Raw genomic sequence first — 21,381 nt, 5'->3', positions numbered from 1 at the left:
CATTCTCGCTATCGCCTTCCTAGTGAAGTGGAACCTAGATGGGATTTGGTACCGGGGGAACACTAGCTCCATCAATTCTCTAAGTCCAACTGAACTAATGGCGGATACCGGATGCACATCTAACACCAACATAGCAGTCAAGGCCTCAGATATCCACTTTGCAACAGGATGACTGCTGTCATATTTCATGTTCCTCACAAAGGACTGTTGGACAGTCAGTTGCTTACTGAAAGTAGTACAAGTGGTCTTCCGACTTCCCCTCTGGGATGATGATCGACTCCCAGCAGCAACAACAGCAGCAGCAGCAACAGCAGCAGTAGGCGTACCACTCAAGGATCCTCTGGAGGAATCCCGGTTAGGAGAGGACTCCTCAGTCTTGCCAGTGACATGGCCTGCAGGACTACTGATGTTCCTGACTGAGGAGGAAGTTGACGTTGAGGGAGTTGGTGGTGTGGTTTGCTGGTGCTTGGGTACAAGAGGAAGAAGGGATTTAGGTGTCAGTAGACTGCTTACGCTCTTACCCAAAGTTTCACAACTTGACACTGACTTCTGATGAATGCACAGCAGGTGACGTATAAGGGAGGATGTTCCTAGGTGGTTAACATCCTTACCCATACTTAATTTATTACAGATTGACAGAGGCAACACACGGCTTGACACCTGTTGTCCAGATTTGTGGATAAATAATTCCACACTGAAGAGGTGTCTTTTTTAGTATTTTGCCGAGGCATCACAATGGGCTTATTCATCCCACGGACAATAGGTGTCTCCCCCCGGTGCCTGATTTAAACAAACAACATCACCATCAGAATCCTCATCGTCAACTTCCTCCTCAGCGCCAGCAACACCCATATCCTCATTCTGGTGTACTTCAACAGTGACATCTTCAATTTGAATATCAGAAACTGGTCTGTGGGTGCTACTTCCAGCATTTGCAGAGGGCATGCAAATTGTGGAAGGAGCCACCTCTTCCCATCCAGTGTTGGGAAGGTCAGGCATCGCAACCACCGACACACTTGGACTCTCCTTGGATATTTGCGATACCATCTCAGAACGCACAGTTCTTTGCTGTGCTTTTGCCACCTTAACTCTTATCATTTTTCTAGCAGGAGGATGAGGGCTTCCATCGTCATGTGAAGCTGAACCACTAGTAATGAACATAGGCCTGGGCCTTAGCCGTTCCTTGCCACTCCGTGGCGTAAATGGCATATTGGCAAGTTTATGTTTCTCCTCAAACCATTACAATTAATTTTTTGGGGTCATTTTACTGAACTTTGGCTTTTTGGATTTTAATTGCCCTCTACTATCACAATGGGCACCGACCTTGGCAGACGAATTGATGGCATTTCATTGTCTATGTCATGTCTAGTGGCAGCAGCTTCAGCACTAGGAGGGTGTGGTTCTTGATCTGCATGACTAAGCTAAGTGACACAATTATGCGGCACAAACACCTGGCCCATCTAGGGTTGGCAATGCAGTCCCACTGCACTAATGGCGGATACCAGACACACATCTAACACCAACATAACTGTCAAGGCCTCAGTTATCCACTTTGCAACAGGATGACTGCTGTCATATTTAATTTTCCTTGAAAATGACTGTTGGACAGTCATTTGCTTAGTTGAAGTAGCACACGTGGTCTTCCGACTTCCCCTCTGGATGACGATCGACTCCGAGCAGCAACAACAGTAGCGGCAGCAGTAGGAGGAAGTGGTTCTTGATCTTTCCCTATTTTATCCTTTAAATTTTTGTTCTCCATTATTTTTCTGGAGTTATATAACACAATATGTGGCACAGGAAAGCGTACCCCTACACCACACAGGGCAAACCCTGTTAAAATTATATTTGGATTAAATGTTAATAACCCCTTTATTTGGAGTAAATAATATATAGCACAGGACACTGCCACTGGTCTGATGCAGGACAACACAGCAACACTGTAAGGGACTTGTTATACAGCAGCACTGGACATATGGTAGCAGAGGACACCACCACTGTAACTGGTCACTGGACTGACTGATGCACAGGACACTACCACTGGTCTGATGCAGGACAACACAGCGACACTGCAAGGAACTTATTATACCGCAGCACTGGACATATGGCAGCAGAGGACACCACCACATTGACTGGTCACTGGACTGACTGATGCACAGGACACTACCACTGGTCTGATGCAGGGCAAAACAGCGACACTGTAAGGGACTTAGTATACAGCAGCACTGGATATATGGCAGCAGAGGACACCACTACTGTGACTGATCACTGGACAGACTGATGCACAGGACACTTACACTTGTCTGATGCAGGACAACACAGCAACACTGTAAGGGACTTATACAGCAGCACTGGACATATGGCAGCAGAGGACACCACCACTGTGACTGGTCCCTGGACTGACTGATGCAGCATTAGACACTACACTGGACTGAGCAGCACAAGACAGCACTATAATCGTCACCCCACTTTCCAGCCCACACAGACACTGAGGACGGAGACACATCCTCTCACTACACTCTCCAGGACTGGAGTGGAAATGGCGGCGACGCGCGGTTCCTTATATGGTATCTAAACCCCGCGAGAATCCAACAGTGGGATAATGACGTTTTGCCTCGTTCTGGTTTCCGAGTCAGGCGGGAAAACCCTAGCCGGGCTCGGGACGTGAAGTTCGGTAAGAACCGAACCCGCTCATCTCTAGTTTGCATGTATGTGTGTCCACACGTGGCACATTTATGGAGTATTCCACAGTGTAATCACACTGACATCCTTCCTGCAAAACGACTTGAATTGTCCTGTTGGTGAGAGTTTGAAGCTATCTACTGCATCCTAATATTATTTAATGGTACACATTTTACTTTTGTGAGAAAGAGAATTTCTGGTTTTAAAATATACTGTAAATGAAGCAAGCCCAAGCAGCATTGTAGGAGGAAAATGCAGCTTACTGTTAGTAAACTGGAGTATGATCAGATGCTCTCTGTAAAGTAAAATTAATTTCGTAGTCTCATAGTTGCACGGTTACAGTACTATTCTATCCAGGTTACAATGGAACTATGAGCACCGACAAACAAGGAGACATATAAAAAGACAAGTATGTATAAATTATGAAGCAGATTGAAACTACTTTTACCATACAGTACATCCAAGTGTTATGACAGGGTTGTCATTATGGTGAAAGGATCATGAGAATGAGAGCTTCGTGTGCTTGGAGAATATTTATGTTGGTGTATGTTAGCGCTTGCCACTATATTTATATTACTTGTCTTGGATTAATGTTTTACATATTTTAGTGATATTGTTTTAATATTAGACTTTTTTCCCCTGAAATAAATATTTCAGGAAGGTTCGTTATTGCACACATGAAATCACACAGCATGGTGTTGTTATCTAAGACCCCTGAATGTAGAAGCCGTTGTACACTAGTCATGGCATTCCAGCTTCAGAATGACTGAACATGTAACATTGACTCATGTTTGCTAAGTGTTCATTTTACTAAGATGTGAACAATGATTGTGTATTTAAGCATAACTTATTCACAGATCATACTCTGGAATTCCAGATATTAAATTCCTGATAAATCACATAAGGTATTAGGTTGTTGAAGCAAACAAATACTGAAATAAAACATAATCTTTTCCTGTATGATTTTAACATAACTGGAAATGTTTTTGCATGGAGGATATAAATCTCAACTTAATCATGCGCTCACTTCCTTTGCTTATCTATGTAATAAGTGAGAAAGTATGTCTGTTTGTCCTTTATGCATGGCCAGAGTTTTGTGCAGAACTCCAACAAATTTGCCATGTTGTGTAGTTTCACCAGAATTAGGTTTTGCTTAGGTTTGAACTTTGTTACGCCCACACACTGTCATATACTGTACAGAATATACTAGGCTTACCATACTATCCATTAAAATAACCGGGTCACTCATGAATTACACAAGTTCTGTGGTTGGCTGACTTCAAGCCTGCATTTCACCTGGTTTTAATCAGCCATAGAAAATGTGTAATTCATGAGTGTCCTGGTTTAAAGGGACAGTATGGTAAGCCTATAATAACACACACACAGTCACATTTCCAAGCATAATATACATACGCACTGTCATGCTCATATATTATACACATACTGTCACAGACAATGCCAGGGACAACTGCTAGAATCTCACTGATAGATGTTGGGGAACAGCCACAAAAGCTCTAACTGATGTTCATAAATAAATTATGTAGTCAGCTGTCTGTAAGCCATCATGTATCCCAATTCCAGCAACCCATATACTGATCAGAAATCTGTAGCAACAGTTAGTACAAAACTTTAAGAACTTTGGGGGTAATTCTGAGTTGATCGCAGCAGGATTTTTGATAGCAATTGGGCAAAACCATGTGCACTGCAGGGGAGGCAGATTTAACATGTGCAGAGAGAGTTAGATTTGGGTGGGGTGTGTTCAATCTGCAATCTAATTTGCAGTGTAAAAATAAAGCAGCCAGTATTTACCCTGCACAGAAACAAAATAACCCACCCAAATCTAACTCTTTCTGCACATGTTATATCTGGCCCCCCCCTGCAGTGCACATGGTTTTACCCAACTGCTATCAAAAATCCTGCTGCGATCAACTTGGAATTACCCCCTTTGTAATTAGCCATCTCTTCCAAAAGTGCACGTTATATCACTTTTCCAACAGCTGTATAAATTAAATCCAGAGTTAGTAGTTATTCAAGAGACCACATACTGTATATTAGTCAGGCCTCTGTATCCTCGTGCTAAACTTTGCCATTAAATAGTGTGTATTATTAGCAATTAACTCACTGTCTGATCTTACAGGTCATCCTGCAGGCAGCGATACATACAGCATCTGCCTGGGGGTCATGAGCAGCTCAGCACTCGAGAGAGTCAGACTGTGGCATATCAATGGAATGGGGTTATAGGCAAAAACAATATACTGTAAAATGATGAAGCCTTTAGGTGTACTTCAGGGTCCAGTCTTCAACTCGGGCAACACTGGGTATCCCAGCTAGTTTCTCATAATTTCAGTTGTTTTTTAGTCAAAGATTCAATTTCATAAAAAAAATGGTTTACTGTAAGAGGATACATGGTTAGCTTTTATTTTTTAAGCTGCTAACAATGTGCAGTTTGCTAAATGTCATGGTATTGCCATCTTAAATACAGCCTGGATCAGAGAGCGCAGACTGATGATACTGAAAGGGAACATGGCCATGACTTACTGTCTGACATTTGTAGAAGCTATGAGTTGGGGAAGAGGGGCACCGAAGAGTCGTAGCCACGTCATCTTGTGGGGCCTTGTTGCGTCTCCATAACAAGCCCAGTCAACCAGAAAGGCATTTTTCCCCCCTTCTCTACTCTGATGCTCTCAGTCTATATAATAATAATAATAATAATTATTATTATTATTATATGATATAGTCATCACAAAGGATTTGCTGCACCCCCTCCTCTCAGTATTACTGTACTAGAAGATGCCTACAAGTTGGTAGGTGGATAGAGGATGTGAGCAAGGAGGTAAGGTTAAAATGTCGGGGCTCATGCAAAATACCTTGGACACTACCTTCTCCATGATTAATCAGGCAATTGGAGGTTTCCAATTAGCTCAATTAGTATAATAGTTACATGTCATTATTTGGGGTTTAAAAAAATCCCTCAAAGTACCCCAAAAGCATCTTTTTCCTACTTGTTTTTTTTTGTATGAAAGTAAATGAGGAGTTCTCTTTTTTATTATTTTTCCATTTTTAGAAAAAGAATGCACCAATCAGCCATTTAACACCATTTACTGTATATACCTCCAGTACTTTTCTTATGACCAGTAACAGCCTTCTGTATGTCTCTGCAAACAAAATTATCATTTTTTGAGGGTCCAGGAAGGTCAACCAAATATTTGATGTACTTCTCCAGCATCATATTTTGCTGAAAATTTGCAATCCCCCACTGAATACCATGAACAGGCATTTTTAATTGAATTGGAGAATTCTCTGGAGTGCGCATTCATGCAAATGTCTGCAAGTTTCATGAAATAACTCACAGCTAATTGGATTGACTCCAATGATTTCAAACCAGAGCAGGTTTTATTGAAGATAATAGGATACAGGTGATAGAAGATAAACAGCAGTCAACAAGACAAAGAATCAATCTCTCCTGGACTAATTACTTTACAGATGTACAGCACTGTAATGCTTCAATAACACAGTGACAGGCTTAAGCACACACAGTCCTTTTTATACAGCCAAAGTAAGCACCATATAGCTGCAGACTATTCAACCAGAGAAGGTTTTATTGAAGATAACAGAATACAGGTGATAGAAGATAAATAGCAGTCAACAAGACAAGGAATCAATCTCTCATGGACTAATTACTTTACAGCTGTACAGCACTGTAATGCTTCAATAACACAGTGACAGGCTTAGGCACACACAGTCCCTTTTATAGAGCCAAAGTAAACACCATATATCTGCAGACTAATCAACCAGAGAAGGTTTTATTGAAGATAACAGATTACAGATGATAGAAGATAAATGGCAGGCATTTTGGGCCTGATTCAGAAGTTGACACATCAGATGTTGTTTGCAGATGGGCAATGTTTTAAGACTACACATGCTTCTTGATTGTCTATCAACAGAGATGCAGCACATAATCAGGCGCGCGGTCTCAGATTTACAGTGTGTTTTCATTTGAGGTATCAGAAGGTGGTTAAGCTGATGTGGGCGTGTTTTTAAAAGTGGCTGCATTTAAAGACGCACATCCGTTCACACAGGAGGCCATATTTGTATGGAGAAACTGCACCTGGTAAATAGCTGCTGCAAGTTTTGATGGTGCGCTAATGGTGTGTCTTAATACACACATTGGGCCTAACTCATGTTTGTATGCAAAGTCAATATTCACGGAAGTGAGTAATTATCTCAGAATGTGCATGTGTCACAATCGCACCGTGCATGCATCAAGGCACCTTTGTAATCATGCTTGCACTGAGATTTATATTGTACACTGATTGACAAGAAGGGATCATTTGGAGGCGGTAATGGGGAGTGGCAGCAAAAATGCAGGCATGTCACGGACATTTTTCGGGTGGTACTGTATATATGTGTCATCTGCAAAAATGTACGTAGAGAAACATGGCTCCTGCGTCGCTACTGCCGTGACCAGTCTGCATAGGCATAGGGCTACTCTAGCAGTCAATGAGTTGCAAATTAGTTTACCTCTATCTAATTTCTGGGCGGCAGAGCCAGTTGCTAAGATTAGCAGTTTGAAGCCTTCAAAATTGCAATTGTGAATGCATTTGCGTACAAACATTAATTAGGCCCATTGACAGAAATACCTATGCTTAAGATGCTGCAAGTGGACAGCATAAAAACGGAGATGCAACTTCGACTTTTTAAAGGAATACTGTAGAGGCTAATTTGTGATAAAGTATCATCCAATCAGACTCATCTGGCTAGTGTTGGCGACTACCATCAGTGTGAATTTGGCTCAGTCCTCAGGCAGCTACAACTGTAAATACACCTTTGTGCTGGTCTCCATCTGTTCACAGTTAGCATGCTCTTTATGAACCTTCCCCCCACCCAGGTGCAAAGCAGTGCAAGGTTCAGTACTGTCCAAATCAGCACCTGCACATATTCGTGCATCCTGTTGTCTGGGCATGTGCAGGGTCATTTTGCTTACACTTGCCTGGCATGGTCGCAACAGATGCGACCATGCCTGCAAGTGCTTTATGTGACCTGGTCGCACAGGATGCGACCAGCCAGATAAACTGTATTAGCAGCGGCAGGGAAGGGAAACTTCCCTCCGATGGTACTAGCAGAGGGACCTTCCAGCACCGAGCAACCAGTGTTGCTGTGCTGCCGATCACTGCTGATTGGTCAGCACTGCAGGATCCTCCAGCAGCTGCAGACAGTGGCAGCTGCTGGTAAGTGTAAATCATCGCCCCCAAGCCGCCCTTGTGTACCTGGCTGCTGTCCGTGCTCCAAAACCTAAAGTCGCAATGGTCGTGATGTTCCTGATCGATGTTTCGATGTTTTAAAAAATTACTAAAATCATTTCGGATACGGTTAAATTCATGTTCTTAACCTAATTCACTCATAAAAACCCCCCTACAATTTCTGAGTGTTTTGGGTTTTTTTGGGGAAAAAAATAATCAGGTAAGTGGTTAAGCAATGTAAAGTGTAGTAATTATAACCAGGGATCAGCTCCACCATATGCAACAGGTTAAAAATCAAGAAATCCTTTTTTTTTTTTTTTCATTGCGGCATTGTTAATCAGTTGTGCATCATTACATTATAAAGAAGATGTAGAACCTGTCATCTTCATTTAATTTGAAGAAAATGTTGTTAGAAAGCCAAAAGGCACATAAGTACAGGCTACAGGGCTAGAATATATTGTTCGAGCAAAATAAATGTAAAATTGTAAATAAAAAGTTCCTGATCAGAGCAGTACACAAGTGCATTCACAGATACCATTTCACTCACCGTGCAATTGTGAAAAATAATAATGACTCACACATTGCTTAGTGCATAGAGACGCACATCTCACATCCTCCACTTACGTACAAAAGCGCAAACATCAGATACACATGGGTCGGCCATCAAACCTCCGAGAAAGGGCAGTATACCATTAGCAGCGGTACTTTCCCGTTGCTAATAGGATCGCTGGGGGCTATCCTATTAGCCCTAAAGGTGGAATCATTTTCTCCTGATGCCTGCATTTATCGGGGATTATTCTTTGGGTGCCTGAGCATAATCCACATAATGGGCCACCGAAGCTGCAAAAACACATGGGATCAGGAACTTATCTCTGATCCCATGTGTTATCGCACGATCGCTGGTCCAATTTCGGGCGATAAGATAAACGGCCTCTAATTGGATACAGTGATAATGGCCATCGGTCATTAATCGCGATATCCGGCCATTTTTACCAGCCGAAAGTGCTTCAGGGCTAAAAGAATACCGCCTTAAGGGGTTGATTCAGCCCTGATCGGTACTGTGCATTTTTGCACAGAAGCGATCAGGACTGAACTGCGCATGCACCAGTGCCGCAGTGCGCCGGTGCATGGCAAACAGCCGACGGCTGTCGTAGCCTAAAGATGGCCTCTGCCTGATTGACAGGCAGAGGCGGTCGCTGGGTGAGAGGGGGCGCAGTACGGGCAACGCAGGCATGCCCAGACCATTGTGAGGGCAAGCCGTGGCAAGCAGCCGCTACGACCCGGGCACCGACGAGTAGCTTCCTGCCAGCGTGCAGGAGCTGTGCTGGCTGGGAGCTACTCCTGAGGTACAAAAGCATCGGCGCTGTGCGATGCTTTTGTACTTGTGCAACAGGGCAGGGACTGACATGCGGGGCGGGCTAGCACTGTGCTGGGCGTCCCACCGCATGTCAGTGTGCCTGATCATAGATGTGCTAAATTTAGCACATCTACGATCAGGTCTGAATTAGCCCCTAAGACTCTCCAGCTGTGAGCGAATTCATAGTGACTGATTTTGGCATGCCCAGCAAACATTCTGACATGCCTGCATTTTTCTAGCCACCTGTCATTACCTCCTCCCAACTTTGATTGCCTGTCACTCACTTTGCAAATAAATATTTGGTGCTCTTGCTAATTAATTATGGTGCAGGCATATTAGAGCATGCGCAGTGGTAAAGTCAATCTCTCCACTGCTTACCAGATTGACATTGTTACAACCCTGAATCAGGCCTTAAATTCGTACACGATGTCATTGACTTTTTTCTCCATGATGCTGGCAGCTGACATTGCTATTGCATGAACCAATTATTAAAATGAGCGGTCTAAATACTCTTTTGTACATCATATTTCAGTGTTTTAGTTTTCTCTTCTAAAATACACAGTGTTTGTTGATCTGCCATACTAATGTCTAATACCATTTCACACCGCCAATGCCGAATTACACCCGGGAATTGGAAACGGGTCCTTCCCGGGTGGGATTCGGCATTGGACACTGCTGCTGGCTTCCCCGACCTTGCAATATGCCGGGTTGCCATAGCGGCAGTTGGCAGAGCCGGCAACGGGGGCAGAGGTGGCCTGGGAGAGGAGATCATCTCCGCACCGCCTCTCTCTGTTGTAGTGAATGGGTCGACCCGGTAGCCCATTTACGCTGCCATTGACCCGGTATTCAACCCGGGAATAACATTGCTTTATTCCCGGGTTGAATTGCCGGGTCAGGTGACCCAGGATTTTGGCTATGGCGCTTTCACACCGCACGCTGACCCGTGTTATTTGTGCAGCATGATACCGGGTTATTTGTGCGGTGTGAAAGGGGTATTCGCCATACATTTGCTAACTATACATCTTCAGTTATTTTTTGCCAAATCATTGTTCTTATTACCAAACTGTGTTTAATGATACATTTAGTTTCATTTTTTTTGAGCCTTAAAAAATAATGTAAATCTGCTTGAAATACATCATATTTTTTTCGACCTTGGATGACTCATTTGATGCTAAAATTGGATATTTTTACAGCACAGAGCACTAATATGCCTGTGTGTAAGAATCCCAAGTATAGTCAAACGCACCGTGGGAAAATGAAAACCTGGCAGCTTAGAGAAAGTACAGTTTCTGCACTTTATGGATGCCTTAGAAAGATATATTTATTTTTAAATGTGTACTTTCTGTACCAGTTAGTTTAATCTCCATGCTTTTGATAAAAGAGTATAAATCCCTATGTTATACATGTGAGTCATTGGTTCTAATATTTATTTCTCGCATTCAGCTAAGATTTTCAAGGAAGAAAAGCTATTGTGGCATTCTGGGGAGTTTCCAATAAAAAATTATAGAAAATTACCTGGTCCCTACTAAGGTACAGATTAATCACTGAGTATATTTAACTGCAGCATATATCACAATTTCTTTTTCATTTTTGTCACTGAAGAAGAAATGAAAGGGAAATGCGGTCAGCAAATCAATTCTTGCAATTTAATTTGGGTGTTTATGGCTCATTTTTAATTACCATGCCACCGGGTATGCTGATAAACTCCATGTAAATAAGAATGAATACATTATATAAGGAGCTTATTTTATAAAAAAAAAAAGTAAATAAATAATATACATTGCACTGCAAAGTTTATGAATGGGTCCACTCCCACCCTAAAAACAAAATGATATGTACAACTCACATTAACATTGGAAGCAGCAGAGGGCAGTGGATCCCAAAGTGGGTGGTAGCTTGGGGTGCCACTGGTCAATGGTCCAGGACCAACTAAATTAATCAATGTAATAGGCAAAACCAATGTTGGTGGCTGCCAATCATAACATAGTGAACAAACAGAAGCTCAACCCATTCCACCACCGTATAACTCAACTGAAGCATAACGGCTAAGCACAATTTATTTTATTTAATAGTTTCTGAATATCTCAATCTGAAAAGTTTGGCCTAGGGGTGCCAAGAAAATAATGCTGATACCATAGGGAAGGCCTGGACAACCTGTGGCTCTCCAGCATACCCTCCCATCGATCAGCTGGTAAAGCATGCTGGGACTTGTAGTTTCACAACAGCTGGAGAGCCACAGGTTGGCCAGGCCTGCTCTAGGGCGCTGTGTTTCAAGAAAGTTTTGGAATTTTTATAGGGTACAAATGTGAGTAGTCAAATAAAAACACATATAAACTATGTTCGATAGGCCCACTTTACACATCCAGCATTGAACCCTGGTTAGGTACTGCCATAAAATTGCTTTGGTATAGCTCATTAGCATACTAAGATTACAAAGCCCACCTTGTTTCACAGAGGGCAATGAAATATAGGAATTTAAATCAAAAGTAGGGATGGCCATTGGTGGGTTATCCATCGATGGTACCATTGGTGGATAACCTCGATGGTGGGAAACCATCTGAAAGGGAACCATTGATGGTTTTGCCCATCGATGGTCCCCATTACTTTAGTATTGAGGTAGACGCGGGCCAATCAGAGCCCGGGGCTTGGCATCACAGGTGTCTATGCTCCGTATTCTTGATGGGTATAGTATGGTATGCCGCCAGCTGGGATCCCGGCGGACATCATACCGGTGCTGGGATCCCGACCACTGGCATACCGACAGCTAGGCGAGCGCAAATGAGCCCCTTGTGGGCTCGCTGCGTTCGCCATGCTAGGGGTGCGGTAGTGCGCTACGCGCGCCACGCTAATTATACTCCCTCCAGGGGGGTCGTGGACCCCCAAGAGGTAGAATAGTTGTTGGTATGCCGGGTGTTAGAATTATAGATCATGACTGAATGCTGTGAGATATAAAATATATACAGTATATATATATATATATATATATATATATATAATATATATATATGATATCCAGTGAGGGATCCCATATCAGTTAAGACACTGGGGGTCATTCTGACCTGATCGCATGCTGCCGTTCAGTGCAGCGATCAGTTCAGAAGTGCGCCTGCGCCACAGTGCGCCGGCGCATGGCTGACAGCCAATAGCTGCCGTTCCCTGGCGATCACCTCTGCCTGATTGACAGGCAGAGGCGGGAGGGGGTGGCACAGCTAACGCAGGTGTGGGCGCGGTTTGGCCAATGCAGGCGTGGGGGGGGGGGGGACCGCAGCGGCTGCATGATGTCACACACAGCCGCTGTGACCCAGGCAGCGACGAGTAGCTCCCGGCCAGCACGCAAAAGCTGAGCTGGCCGGGAGCTACTCCTGAAGTGCAAAAGCATCGCCGATGTGCTTTTGTACTTCTGCAGGGGGGGAAGGTGGCCCTGACATGCTGGGCAGACTAGCCCTGTGCTTGGCGTCCCCCCGCATGTCAGTGTGCCTGATCGTAGCCCTGCAAAATTTTGCAAGGCTACGATCCGGTCTGAATTAGGCCCACAGTTGTGTTTATGTGAAATGCAATGCTTTTACCGAACAGTCACAGCACACAAGGAAAGGAGTAAAGCAGAACACGGTTAGTTAGTAGTAGGCAAGTGTACAGAATCTGCCGGAAAGCCTGATCAGTGTGTGGCAAGATGAAGAATCACTCTTATGCCAAATCCAAATGTGTTGCAAAAAGAGAATGGGTTTATAAAGGGACTGTTTATATCTTCTATGTACATTGGTGTCGAATAGTTTATTTACCATTTAATTATGATTGTTGGTATGCACCACATCACGGCTTATTTTTTTCATATACTTCACACCTGCATATGTGGGCAATTCTGTTTGCCCAAATTAACCCATATAACATAGATAAAACAGAGACTTAGCTACAGGTGGGAGATCAAACTAATGATACCTCCCAGTAGGTGACATAAAGCACCATACTATCATACATCCATGCAGACAGAAGTTATATGTGAGTACACTTGCAATCATCTACCTTTAGGATTCATTTGCAAGTCCATCCTATCATTGTGAAAAAGATATGGTTACTATTAATGTGATCTGGGCTCTTGACTCACTAGTGCCTTGAAGTAGCACATGCTATAATTTGTGATATGTGTGAAATAGTAATGTAATCTTAATTCAATGTTGATTTTAAGGTAGAATTTTTCAGACTCATTACCTATCCATAACTACTCAGTAAACAGGTAAAGTATCTGAAAAGACAATATATAAATAGACAAGGGCAGACTCAATTAGCTTTGGGTTTGGTACCTGGAGCTATTCACTTATTATGCAAATTCCCTGCACGGTAAACCCATGGCTGTGACCTATAGAATCTATGGGTTACCCTGCATGTTAAGACCCACAGGGTACATTTAATGTGGACTTTTCCCTGCAGCTCCTGGGGATATGCCCTGTGGCTAATTGAATCAGTTCCATAGTGAATGTTTATCAAATGTTATAGAGATACAACTTTTTTTAAAGGCAAATTTTCACATAAAATTATCCATCCTGTGGGAAACTAATGTATGAATACTCATGGATGGTAAAGAGAATGAAATAGTACAACATACTTGCTGAAGGAAGCATGCTGAGTGAAGTTATCAGTAAGCATTGCAATATCTAAGATCAGTGTCACATGATCTTCAACCCACCCAAACAGCTAATTATACAATGCCTATAGCGTTACTGCAGGACACATATTTCTAGCCCATTTTCTTTTCTCAAAAATGGTATGGTGCTGCCAACTTTACATTGTAATTACATTTTTACTGACAACTTACAGCTTATGTTTTATAAACCTGCATGACCACTGTAAAGATGACCTTTCTGTTATGTTGCATGTGAACAGCATAATAAAATTGGCCTAATGAAATTACTTGGAGGTTCAATGAGTTAGAAAAAATTAGTCCATTGAAGTGTTCTGTGTAAATGTCCAGAACATATGGCTGGGCTGTATAATACAATTAAGATGAGATTGTACTTTCTTTTTATTAATTAAATGACAGTGCTAAAGGTCATAAGTCTGCCACATTAGGCAACTATCAGATATTAGCACATTTACACTAATCCATATGCTTTTACTTGTTTTTATTTGATTTTTTTTAATTATTGAAAATGTAAACTCAGCGTTAAAAAAGTCTTTACAGTAGTGTCATATGCAATAGTACAATGACATTAAAGGGTCTGTTTAATATAATTTGCCACACTTGTGCTTGCAGGATGTCAGGGTCATAATGGGCAGATCGATGAGGGGAGGAACGACATATACACACTGGGAGGATACAGGAATAGCTCACTCTTCTCCTTATCACATTGCGTGTTCTCAGACCCTCTTACCACAGTTGCAGCTGCCAATTCACTGGCTGGCTCCTCTCCACTAGCCAGTTATCTGGGGATGTTCCTGTTTGTTACCACTTCAGTATAGTGTTCCTGTAGTCTAAGCTGGATCAGCACAGCCATCTTAACTGAGGTCAGCTGACATGTGAATTGAGGTCAGCTGACAGTAATGCAGCCAGTAACAAAGACTTTTCACATGACTTCAGTATCCAATCCCAGTGCAGTGAGCCCGCTATATAAACCATTCCCCAGCACCAGCTCATGGTCAGATCAACTTGTCTACAAACAATGCCTTGTCCCTGTCTCAGTAATTCTCTTATACCAGAGCTAACTGCTACTGCTTCTAAAGCTGGTTACACACTTAACAATGTGCACCCAGCACGACATCAAGGGCGACGGGACCTGGCAAGTGGCAAGTGCATATAAACTTGTCGATGGGATGCGGTCAATTTACCTACATCCAAAATCCTGACAGTCAAAGTACTGACAACTATTGACCGACGGTCAAAATCCCAACAAGGTAAAAATCCTGACATGGTCAAAATACAGACAAGATCTCCCAGAGTGGCAGCATTACGTTACCATTATCTTGGGTTTATGATTATTTCAGTAGTAGTTTGGGGGCAAAATATTGTTAGAAATTTGTTATTGTTGTATACAGTACAATATGGTTTTTCCAAGATTTCAAGATTATTGCAGGAAGTAAGGAGGAAACATGTGGGAGTAATTCATGTAAGGGGTCCAGGTAGTAGAGTTTCTAAAGCTTCTAAATAAAACAAGAAGTGGTGTTGCCTGTTGCAACCAATCAGATTCTATCTATAATTTCTCTATTGCATTTTAGAACATGATATACAGAATCTGATTGGTTGCAGTGGACAACACCACTGGTTGTCTATTTTAGAAGCTTCAGGAAACTTACCCCCAGGTATCTTATGCCTTATTCAGACCCTGTCGCAGACAGCCAAAATTCAGACAATTTTTGGGCGCCTGTGTACATAGGATATCATGATGTGATAGCACCCTGAAAAGATGCATTTGCATCATGATTAACAGGAGGTTGGATGGGGGCGATGACATAGCATTGGGGGGGCAGGCACATCATGGCCGAGATCGGAAACAAGATGGCGGTGCGCCTGCCTATGCAGCCATGCTGTGTATGCAGGGGGCAACCTCTATTTGAGGTTTTTGCAATGCAATCGCAATTGAATTGGGGCAGTGCAACACATGCTAGGCAGCCTTGCCCTGTGCTGGGTGGACCCGAGCATGCAATTTTTGTGGACACAGTTTTCGCTAAAATAGCAAAATCCGCATCCAGCTCTGAATAACCCCCCATGGTGTATAGACACTAAGGTTAAAATGTAATAACCTGCAAGAAGCAGGAGGTGCTGGAGTTTTTGTGAGCCTGGCCAGATTTTTAAAGCACTTTCATTTACATGGCAAAACTAACCTGGTTTGCTGTGTAAATGATTATTGCTTTCAAAACTCATCCAGACTCGCACAAAGGACCTTATTCAGTAAGGATTGCAAAATTTGCGTTACGCAATCTGTCCAATTATCGAATGACTGCGCATGCGCAGCATTTGCATTGTGCACGTGCGAGTATAAATAGTGACAGAAATTGCATACACACCGTGATCGCAATGCAGCAACTTTTTGACTGACAGGAAGCTGGCATTTCTGGGCGAAAACCTGCCATTTTCTGGGTGTGTCAGAAAAAACGCAGGCATGCCCAGGCATTTTTAAAAAGGGCCACTGACATCAGCGATGACCACTTCCAGCCTCTTGTGTCACAAAAATTGTGGATGATCTTGCCTGGTGCAGATAGGAAAAAATCTTCGATGTTCTGGGTATTGCGCATGGTTCTGTGATCAGCCCGCATATTGCAATGCGTTCGCAATTTATGCAATGGGCGTTTCTTTATTTCTGGGTGGCAACTATTTGATCACAGCAACTGCTCTCTAGCAAAAATTGCAATCCTTACTGAATAAGGTCAAAAATCTCACCCCTCCTGCTTCTTGCAGGCTATTACATTTTACCCTAGGTTTATGAGGACACATCTGTACTGTAGGCTGTATTCATTATATTTACAAACTTTACACCTCTCAGGCTCAATAATTGCTAAAGGCATAGTAAATAAATTCTGCAACATTTGCCTGACCAAAGCATTTATTGGTTATGCACAATGAAGATTTGAAACACTTTTTTTTAATTAACATACTGAAAGTGATAAGATTTGCACTAGAAATAATAATTTCAGCCAGTGCTTTTTTCACAGTAAACAGTACCAGTACTCAGAAAAAAGACAGAGATACGCACCTGAACTTATCGGTTGCTACAATATTTTTAATAGATTCCTCACGCTGGAAATGTCCCCAGATGCTAATGTTATTTATTTTAGATTTTTCTGTCTGTGATTTACTCCTGTTTACAGAACTATTTGTGATTTAAAAAAAGGTAGAATCTCTGTGTACCATTGAATACCATAATAAAAAAGCATTGATTTCAGAAATCAGTTTTTTTTATTATTATATATGTATTAAATGACTGGAACCAGAATAGAAAAAGAAAATTGTTACCAGTTTTGCAATGCTGTTATTATCTTAGTAGCTTCTAATGGGATATTTTCTGCATAAACTTGTGTATGATGATTGGGAATGATCATGTCAAAATATTTTAATGAACCACTAGACCATTTGAATAGAAACGTATTTCTCCAACTTTTTTTTTTTTTTTAGCTGTAGGTAGGGAGGCCAATCTCGGGATCGGGATCGGCGGGATCCCGGGATTTGGGCCCAAAAATGCCGGGATTTGAATTCCGGGATTGGAGCCTCCAATCCTGGGATTCACGGGATTAGAGTGCGCATGCGCAGTTTTTACCGGACATCGCTGAGCACTATAGCTCAGCACTGCCCGGCTGTCAGCGAGGTAGTTCCACACACACACTGACCAAACTGGTGGCAATTCAAATGTAGCGCCGGCCGCCAGCCAATCAGATCTGGCAGACCGGCAGCCAATCAGGGAAGCAGCAGCGGCCGCGGCTCCTGATTGGCTGCCGGACTGCCAGTTCTGACTGGCTGGCGGCCAGCGCTACATTTGAAATGCGGCCAGCGAGGTCAGTGTGTGTGTATGTCCATGGCTGCTGCCTGCGGCCCGCCCAATTAGTAAGTACTATCGCTACCTACAGCCTACAGAGAAGTTAGTAATGTGCCAGCAATCCTGGCAGTTAAAAAAAAGTCTCCAGAATCTTCCCCCCAAGCAACTTCAGACCACATTTCTGTAGCTCCAACCCAACAGTGTCTCTCCAGCTCTAACCATTCCCCTTTTTTCTTTTCAGGCTCTTTCTGTCTCTCCTATCCCCATCAAGTGTCTCTGGAACTCCAGCCAGTCCCACCTTTCTGTCTCCTCAGCCAGTGCCACATTTCTGTCTCTCTAGCTAGCCTTTATTTTGTGTCTCCAGTCTTTCAGCCCCCATCTATCATTCCATCCAGCTCCCCTTCTGTGTCTTCAGCTAGCTCCCCTTCTGTTTCTCCAGACAGCATCCCTTCTGTGTCTCTAGCCAAGCCCCCTTTTGTCACTGTAGCCAGTCCCCCCTCTCCAGTCTCTCCAGGTAGTCCCACATTTCTGTTTCCCCTGCTAGCTACACTTCTGTCCAGTGTCGGACTGGGGCATGTAGGGCCCACTGGGGGAATGCAGTGGTCGGCGCCTGTGTTAGGGGTGTGGCCAGTCTAGAGAGGGGGTGTGGCCTGTCACCTCATTGGTTTGACTAACCATTAGAGAGTGCAACAACTGGGCCCCTTCATAAATATATACAGTAAATTCAGATGCTGCATGCATGATAATGTACCAGATAAATAACAGATTAATAACAGCAATGCACTGTAGAAAATACACCATAGTTCATTATAAGGTAACATATGTATAATGTATAATTCAAGTGCACAGTCTGGAACCAGATCCTTAGAGCAGGAGGTGGGCCCCCAGGCAGTAAGGCCTGTACCCCTGTGGGCCAGTCCAAGCCTACGTCTGTCTCTCCTGCCAGCCCCCACTACTATGTCCCCTACTTTTGCCTCCCATATGTCTCCCCAGCCTGCCCCCCATCTGTGTCTCTAGCCAGCTCCCCATCTGTGTCTCCAGTCAGCTCCCCTTCGGTCTCTCCAGCCAGCCTGCATACTGTGTCTTTAACCTCCCATCTCTTTCTCCAGCCATCCCCCATTCTGTGTCTCCAGCCAGGTTCTCCATCTGTGTCTGTAGTCCCCCATCTATCTCTCCATCTAGCCCTCCTTCTGTGTCTCCAGCCAGCCCCTCTTCTGTTTCTCCAGCCAACCCCCCTTCTGTGTCTCCAGCCAGGGCCTCATTCTGTGTCTCATGCCAGACCCTCCTGTGTCTGTGTCTACAGCCAGGGCTCCCTTCTGTGTCTCTGGCCAGGGGCCCCTTCTGTGTCTCCAGCCAGGAGGGGTAAGTAGTAAAAATAAAATGGGTACAGGGTGTGTGGTGTGATCACAAGAACCCAGGGAACCATGCACACTGCACACCCGGCAACTGTTATAGATACGCCACTGGGCAGCAGTTTCCTGGCTTGCAGAGGCCATGCCTCCTCCCAGCATCACTGAGGACAGACGGACCCAGCAGACTACAATGAAGACTGAACAGACCTCCGACCGCAGCTGGTAAGAAGTGATGAAGGCAAGGGTGTAGTTAGAGATTGCAGCTGTAATGGGACACAAAGCTAAGAGGGGCCCACCTTCCCTGTCACAATTCTTGTGTTATATACATTTATCACCATTGGGTGGTAAATTGGGTGCCTTGCAAATGTTTACTTTGGAGCATGCAATATATGTATATATACACCTGGACCTGCTTATTGTAAAATGTGGCATAATATAAAGTGGAGACACTATAGTGTGGCATAATATGAACTAGGGGCACTTTAATATGATATAATATGAACTTGGGACACTATGTCATAATATGAATTGTAGGTACTTTGTGGCATAATGTGCACTGCAAGCCCTACAATGTGACTTAGGGCACTATTATGGCATATAACATTAACTAAGACACTACTATGATTCATAAAATAAATTAGGGCACCATTAGGGGGCATAAAATTAACAACTGCTGTTTTGAGTTGTCTATCTAGAAGCATTGGAGCAGGGACCCCTTGAAAATATTGTAGTGGGGCCTACAAAGTCCTGACTATGCAGCTGGCTGAAGATCAATTAGGCAATATAGTAGGGATTTGGGAGAGGTGAGCACCAACCCCACACAGTAATAGTGACTTTTTCAGTCTGCAACAGTGAAAACTGCAGGCTGAGGCAGAGCTCACTGAGCAGGAGGACCCTGATGACCCAGATATACTGAATAATAATAATAATAATAATAATAATAACAACCATCATTATCATCATCATCATCATCACACCATACACTTCCTTGAGAATTGAAACCTCAGATACCTATGTACAAAATGTGATTTTTTTTTTTTACTAATACCTATTTCTGAAACTGGAAGAAATGTTCCTGTGTTTACTAGAGATGAGCGGGTTCGGTTTCTCTGAATCCGAACCCGCCAGAACTTCATGTTTTTTTTCACGGGTCCGAGCGACTCGGATCTTCCCGCCTTGCTCGGTTAACCCGAGCGCGCCCGAACGTCATCATGACGCTGTCGGATTCTCGCGAGGCTCGGATTCTATCGCGAGACTCGGATTCTATATAAGGAGCCGCGCGTCGCCGCCATTTTCACACGTGCATTGAGATTGATAGGGAGAGGACGTGGCTGGCGTCCTCTCCGTTTAGAATAGATTAGAGAGACACTTGATTTACTAATTTTGGGGAGCATTAGGAGTACTCAGTACAGTGCAGAGTTTTGCTGATAGTGACCAGTGACCACCAGTTTTATTTATAATCCGTTCTCTGCCTGAAAAAAGCGATACACAGCACACAGTGACTCAGTCACATACCATATCTGTGTGCACTGCTCAGGCTCAGGCCAGTGTGCTGCATCATCTATTATCTATATATAAATAATATTATATATATCTGTCTGACTGCTCAGCTCACACAGCTTATAATTGTGGGGGAGACTGGGGAGCACTACTGCAGTGCCAGTTATAGGTTATAGCAGGAGCCAGGAGTACATAATATATTATATAGTGAGTGACCACCAGACACACAGTGCAGTTTATTTAATATATCCGTTCTCTGCCTGAAAAAAGCGATACACACAGTGACTCAGTCAGTCACATACCATATCTGTGTGCATTGCTCAGGCTCAGGCCAGTGTGCTGCATCATCTATATATTAGAGATGAGCGGGTTCGGTTTCTTTGAATCCGAACCCGCACGAACTTCACTTTTTTTTTTCACGGGTCCGAGCGACTCGGATCTTCCCGCCTTGCTCGGTTAACCCGAGCGCGCCCGAACGTCATCATGACGCTGTCGGATTCTCGCGAGACTCGGATTCTATATAAGGAGCCGCGCGTCGCCGCCATTTTCACACGTGCATTGAGATTGATAGGGAGAGGACGTGGCTGGCGTCCTCTCCATTAGAATAGATTAGAAGAGAGAGAGATTGTGCAGACAGAGTTTACCACAGTGACCAGTGCAGTTGTTGTTAAGTTAACTTTTATTTAATATATCCGTTCTCTGCTATATCCGTTCTCTGCCTGAAAAAAACGATACACAGCAGTCACACAGTGTGACTCAGTCTGTGTGCACTCAGCTCAGCCCAGTGTGCTGCA

The sequence above is a fragment of the Pseudophryne corroboree genome, chromosome 2, assembly GCF_028390025.1.
Source record: "Pseudophryne corroboree isolate aPseCor3 chromosome 2, aPseCor3.hap2, whole genome shotgun sequence".
NCBI lineage: Eukaryota > Metazoa > Chordata > Amphibia > Anura > Myobatrachidae > Pseudophryne > Pseudophryne corroboree.
The sequence above is the reverse complement of the archived record's forward strand: the minus strand, read 5'-3'. Positions refer to the sequence as shown.